This window comes from Heloderma suspectum, chromosome 4, assembly GCF_057233095.1.
Source record: "Heloderma suspectum isolate Gila_16-S chromosome 4, 16-S_ref, whole genome shotgun sequence".
Lineage (NCBI taxonomy): Eukaryota > Metazoa > Chordata > Lepidosauria > Squamata > Helodermatidae > Heloderma > Heloderma suspectum.
In genome coordinates this window covers 79,615,295-79,621,857 of record NC_139461.1, presented here as the reverse complement: position 1 = coordinate 79,621,857, position 6,563 = coordinate 79,615,295, and positions in this window count along the sequence as shown.

Sequence of the window (6,563 nt, the reverse complement as noted above, 5' to 3'; positions counted from 1 at the left end):
GTCCACTCCCAGGCTGGATGTGCCTGATCTCGGAAGCTAAGCAGGGTCAGCCCTAGTTAGTACTTCGATGGGGCACCACCAGGGAATCAGGCTTCCTGCACAGAGCAGGGGGCTCGACTCAATGGTCTTGTAGGCCCCTTCCAACCCTATGATTCTGTGTCTAAGTGTGCCTAGCCTTGCAGCCTAATTGTCCATGCATGTGGATTGTTTATTGCCCCAGAGTCTTTTGAAGTGAGTAATTTGTTATCATAGTCTGCCGGGCACTTCAAACCCATTCATCTCTTATTGTTAAGTTTGGTTTCTCCCCCCGCTTTTTTTGCAATCAGTATCCATTTCATAATATTTTTCCTCTTTCCTCCCCATCTCCTTTTTCCTTTTGTGTTGTGTCTTTTTAGATTGTAAGCCTGAGAGCAGGGACAGTCTTTTTTAATTGCTTGTATGCAAGCCGCTTCCGGAGCCTTTTGGCTGAGGAAAGAAATACAGTCAATCAATCAATCAATCAATCAATTGCAGGCTATGTATAAAAGACTGATATTTCTCTCTGTCTTTTTGGTAGTTCCAAAAACAGAATCTCGGATTTTAAATGGACATTTTCTCCTACTATTTATATAATAGGTGCTTTATGTTTGAAAGCTGCTTGTAGGAACCTGCCCTTCTGCTGTCTGTCTGGACACCATCAGTTTTCTCGGGATCTAGCCGTAATCATCCTGGGCCTTTTTTCTGGAGTCCACATACAAATTGTAAGTGTGATAAACTATCAAAGGTAATACCTAACTTAGAAATTCTTTGAAAGAACCAAATGTCGCAGCTTGGCCTTGAACAATGGATGGCTAGTTCATCACAGAGGCTGAAGGGTTTTTCTTTAATTATTATATCCAACCCCCAGCTCAATCTTAGTCTTTTATCTCATGCAGTCTTTCAAACAACAATGGATGCTTGTCTGCTTGTCAGTCTTCACAAATAGGACTCCTTGCCTTTTCTCCTGCTCCCTCCTTCCTCAGCCTATCTCTCCTGCTGCTTATATCTCATTCTCTGCTTGGAACAAATCTAGCAGAGTTTCCACCCATGCACAACCTCTCTCCCAATTAGCTTTGATTCATTTGGCTTTCTGAACATATTGGTTACAGGTAAAGCAAATGCTTGCAAGATGCTGTTTGTTTGCAAAGCCACACACTTAAACTATGAATGACAACACTGTCTATTGGGTGGTATAGAGATGTAATAAATGAATGTGCTCTGGCATTGAACTATCAACCTTATTTAGATATCATGCCCAGTAGCCATGGGCATGATATCTCCCTTTAAACCCATATAGGATATAGTATCCTAGCATCTCCCAACTACCCACAGTTTTAAGCAGCTTTCACAATTCCATCCCTCACCCCCATCCCAAGAGAGTCCCAGGATCATAAGAGTTATCATAAATCTTTGCTTATTTACAACTGTTATAGACTGAAAAGGAATAGCTATTAGCCTAAAGAAGAATCTGGGCAGTATATCTCTGTTGGCTGTTAATCCACTGCAACTACTTTTGGTTTCATTGCAGAATTGAGATCCAAGCACTGAGGAGTGTTTCCCTTCCTGCTTTTCCACTACATCACCTCTAGGTGGCACTGTGGTTTAGCAGAATAGCACAAATACACAAGAAAAAAGCACACTTCCTTTCAACATCAGAAATAATACCCCTTCTCTAAAAAAATTCACGGAAAGTGCTGTTTACAAACAGAAGTGAAACTAGAGGGTCATGACTCACCTTAAACAACTGTGAGTAGGGACTGATGAGCACACAAAAAATGCCTCATGTAGAAAAGCTACGTATTTCAGTTGCTGGGAACATGAGTGGTGGATTGTGTTCATGCCCTGCTCGTAGGCTTTCCATGGGCATCTGGTCTGATCAGATCAGATCACCGGTCTGACTACCAGCGTAGTCAGCTTTTGCGCATGGGATAGAAGAGGGAGCCCTCTTGTACTTTGCTTCAATCAGCAAAATGTCTTGGGCCAGCCCTGGTGATTTGAGCTAACTCTTCACTCTTCACTTGACATGGTGCCTAGCACCAAAGCCTTATTTTGTTTGAACTAACCTGGAAGTAACCCAGATGTGGCTATGGGTTCCTGCCAGACTGCATGAAATCAAGCAAACAAGCAAGCAAGCAAAGCATTTACTTGCAGTCCAGTTCTCTCTGTGACCAGGTCTTTCTAGTCTTAGCCTCGATCTGTGATGATGATGATGATGATGATGATAGGCATGTTGGAGAAATCCACAACAGAATCAAATGAGTTCAGATTCTATGAATCGAGCCCATGGATTCTGCAGCTGATCAGCTTTTCCTGAGTTGCATGGATTCCGCCAACTCGTGGACCAGGTTTTTTTTTTTAACTTTCTGAAATTGTACGCAAATTCAGTCATAGAAAAATACATAAAATTAAAAAAAATACTGGCTGGAAATGTGGATTTCCCCGATAGGCTAAAGCATGAAAATTCACATTGGGGGGGGGGGTTGTGCATTTTGGGGGGATCTGTGCATTTTTGCAAATGTGAATTTGTGCAAATGCAGATTTGCACAAATTCAGGAAATTGGAAAAAATCTGATTCCGTCAATGAGCAGATGACAGAACGAAAGGCACCTGACAACCTGCAAAATGCAGACAAAATGGATTTTACAAAATCCATACATCCCTAGATAATGCTGATTATGATAACGATGATTAAAGAGAAATGTAACCATGTGGACTGGATGAGGACATTTTCCTTAAAGGAACAAACACACCCACACCCAAACGGACTATGTGTTATGAAAGAAAAAGGCCAGAAAATGGTAAATTCTGTAAAAAGCATTTCCCCCCTATTTTTCTAAATGTGATATGTGCTGTGATAGTATGCATACTTATTTACATTCATAGTGACTGTTCATTATATATCTGGTCTTGCTGTACGACCCTGTTCCTGTCACAAGCTCTCCCATCTCCAGCCATCTCTCCTCCCCCATCTGAAGATGCAAAGACAGAACCAAAAGTCACCAATCAGTGCACAGAGAGCAGCTACAATGCAAAAGCAAGTTCCATGGACAGGATGGTGAGGCAAATCAAAAGTGGGAGAGTGAAGTGGAAACTGACATGGGTTGTAGCTGATAGTAGCAAGGCTCCACCAAGCAATAAGGAAACAACAAGAATAGTAGCAATGTTTAAAGGGAAGTATTTCCTTGGAATCAACATGAAAATGGAAGCAGGAGTTAGGAATATGTGTTGCACCAACAGTCCATTTGATGTACCAGGAAATGTATTGTATGCACACAGCTGGGAAAACTACCATAGGCTAGGACAGCTTTGTATCCAGCTATTCTTTTAAGCACCAGAAGGCAGCCCAGTGTTTTAACAATAGAATACTCTAATTGATACTCAACACACATTGCACTGAACTTTCATGGGGGTTCCATGGAATCAATGAGGCACAAGACCTGAAAGGAAGGAAGAGGGGGGGGGGGGAACAAAACCAATGGTTGTCGCCACCTGCAGTTTTTCATTTTGGAATTATAATATTTTCCCCCTTTTGAGATGGCTCGTACCTGCCATCTACTGGGTGGAATTTGACTTGTACTTATTCTTTATTTCAAGCTGTAAAGAAAGGGCTGTAGGTTCGGTTTCTAGGTCTCCATGTTTCTGCTGTGGGGTATGCAAATCATAAGCAGTCGAACATTTGAGCCACTGCTCATCAAGATATGTTGACTAGGGAAAGTGAAAATATAAAATTAACTGGGAAATTTTGCTATAACTCAGGGTTAGCACATTTTAGTCCCGTTGAAATAAGTGGGGCTGAGAATGCAACAGTGGAAGATGTGTGGCTGCTGTCCAAACCTGAAGTCAGAGATCTCCTCCTGTGTTCTTCAGTGACTTGTAATAAAAGAGAATGGATGATGTGATGCACAGTGCCATTGTAGGAGAGAGGAGGAGGTGCAAATGCGGGGATGCTGGTTTTGGCGGCAGCCATGTGCCTCCTATAACAGAGCTTCAGCTATTGGGCAGTATAAAAATGTAATAAATAAATAAATAACATGTGCTTCAGTGTTTAATGGCATAGTTAAGCTCTGAAGGGAGCAATCCTATGCATGTTTAGACAGAAAAAAGTCCTACAGGGCTGGCTGGGGAATGCTGGGAGTTGTAGGACTTTTTTTCTGGCTAAACATGCATAGGATTGCACCCTAAGCCTGATTTAAAATCAGTGGGAATTAATTGCTCTTAACTTTCTCAAGACTGTAGACTTTGAATAGAGTAGCATTGCCAGGCTATCCCACTAGGAGTGTAAATTTACTTAGAAATGCTAAAACGATTCTATTATCATGGTTTACTGCTCTTGTGAATAGTTACTGTGCTTACTTTGCTTACAGTTAAATTCTAATAGGATCTAATATGCATTTCATTACAATTTAACTCTGTACAATTCTCCCCCTTTACATCCATGGGTATATATACTGTCATCCAGGCTCAGTGTCAGGGGTCAGGATGGCTGGGCAGCTGCTGAGGGCCCAGTGACTCAAAAGGGCCCAGCCCCTACTGCAGCTGCTACCAGACTATTACTGCTGCCGTTGCAGCAGCTGCTCCTCTTCTCTCCATTCCCTCACCCAGTTGGCCCCACTGGCAAAAGGAAGAATCATGGGCAGCAGATGGCAAGCAGAGCTTGAAGCCGAAGGGCCTTTTTAAAACAGAACTTTTAAATCCTAAATTTCAAGTAAGGGCAATCTGGACCAATCAGATGCTGCCTTTGGGGGGGGGCAGCCAATGAGGGCACCGGAGCAGCAAAAAGACCAACCTTTCGCCTCTCCTATGCCTCATTGGCCATCCCCCCAAAGGCAGCTTCTGATTGGTTCAGATTGCTTCTACTCAAAACCTAAGGTTAAAAAAAGTGGTGCAGCTTGGGTCCTGCAGGCTGGTCCAGCTTGCTGCTGTGGCATTTTTTGCCAGCAGGGCCGACTGGGCTAGAAGGAAGAGTAGCTGCCATCACCACCACCACCACCACCACCACCCAGTGAAAATAAAGGAGGAAGGGCTGGCTGATGTGGTGGTGTCAGTGGGTGGGAATGGGGGTGGGGGCCGTTCAGGTGGTATGCAAGCGGGAAGGCCATCGGCAGCATGTTGTTGAGGGGTCACTGGAGACTGGCACCATCCCTGCTGTCAAGTGGCGATAACATTTATGCACTTGATGAAGTAGACTAAAATCCACAAAAGCTTATGTGAGAATAAATTTAAGGTGCTATAATAGACTTTGTTGGTTTTCCCGCAACAGACGAACACAGCCACTCTTCTTGTTTGGGTTGACCTAAACACTGCTATGGGTCAGAATCTAATTCAGAAGTAGACCAGGATGGTTTACAGATCCAGTTCAGTCATAAAAATCCTGAGGCCTGAGAGAGTTTAGTTTGGCCTGGTTTCCTATCTGATTTGAGAATGGAAGTGTCTGTAGAAAGCAGAGTACAAACGCCTTCTTTAATGTAGTGCTGGCTTAAGGGCCAAGATCCTCTGTCAGCAGTGGAGGCTGGTGGCTCTGATTCCAGTGGGGCTGTGATTCCATTCTGGGTTTCAGTCAGCACTAGCCATAACTTTAAAGGAGCTATCCAAGGTGCTGAACCCATTTTGGGGATAAGGTTCAATATTGGAGCCACCAACCTACACTGCCTGTCAGTTAGACTGTCAATAAGGAGGGCTCTCGCATTAAAGCAGATGCTGAGGCACTTTGCTAGGAACATTCTCACTGTTACTGCCCAAGATCCTTTCTGTTTTGACTTACCATCGTCTGAGCCACTTGAAGCACTCTTCACCTGGACTCTCCATTCAATCTGGACCCTTGTCTGTCTGAACCTTGTATCATTAAGAACCTGCCATGGAATATAATGCTGGAAACAATGTCTCTATTGCTTGGACCACTTTCTTGTTTGGACTTACTTTCTTGTTTCGATCTTGGATCCCATCTCTTGCCTGGGATCATCACAACAGCTGAGTTTTTAGCCTGTCTGGGATCTAGTATAGTAGAGACTCCAAGGGGGAATGGCTCTGCTGCTTGGGACTTCCACCTACCTGTTGTTATCTTGAAACCTGGATTTAGTCTGCCTGAGAGCATAGACCAGAGAGGCTCTGAAAGGGAATGGCTCTACTGCCCAGTACCCTCATTCTCCCTAGCTTTAATTTATCATGCCCTTTGAGCTTTGATCTGCTTAGACACATGTCCTGTGGAAATTCTGACAGAGACTCTGTTGTTGGACTGATTGCGCCCTGTGGTTATGTGTATTCTAGTTTCTAACTTGCTTTTGAACTATGTCTTGAATTTCCTGGAATGTTACTCTGTTTGGATTTATTGTGATCCTTGACCTTTCCTTCTGTTCTGGAACACAGAGATTATGACTTGGAAACACTTGTCAGATTGATCTCTGACACTGTTGTAGTTAAAGGGCTTTGGACTGTTTCTTGAACTAAGCCTTGGGCTTATAGCTGTCTTCAGATTTCTGAAGCATGTAACCATTAAGTTTTACCATAAGATTTGCTACAATAAATAATCTTACTGACTTGGGTGTCCT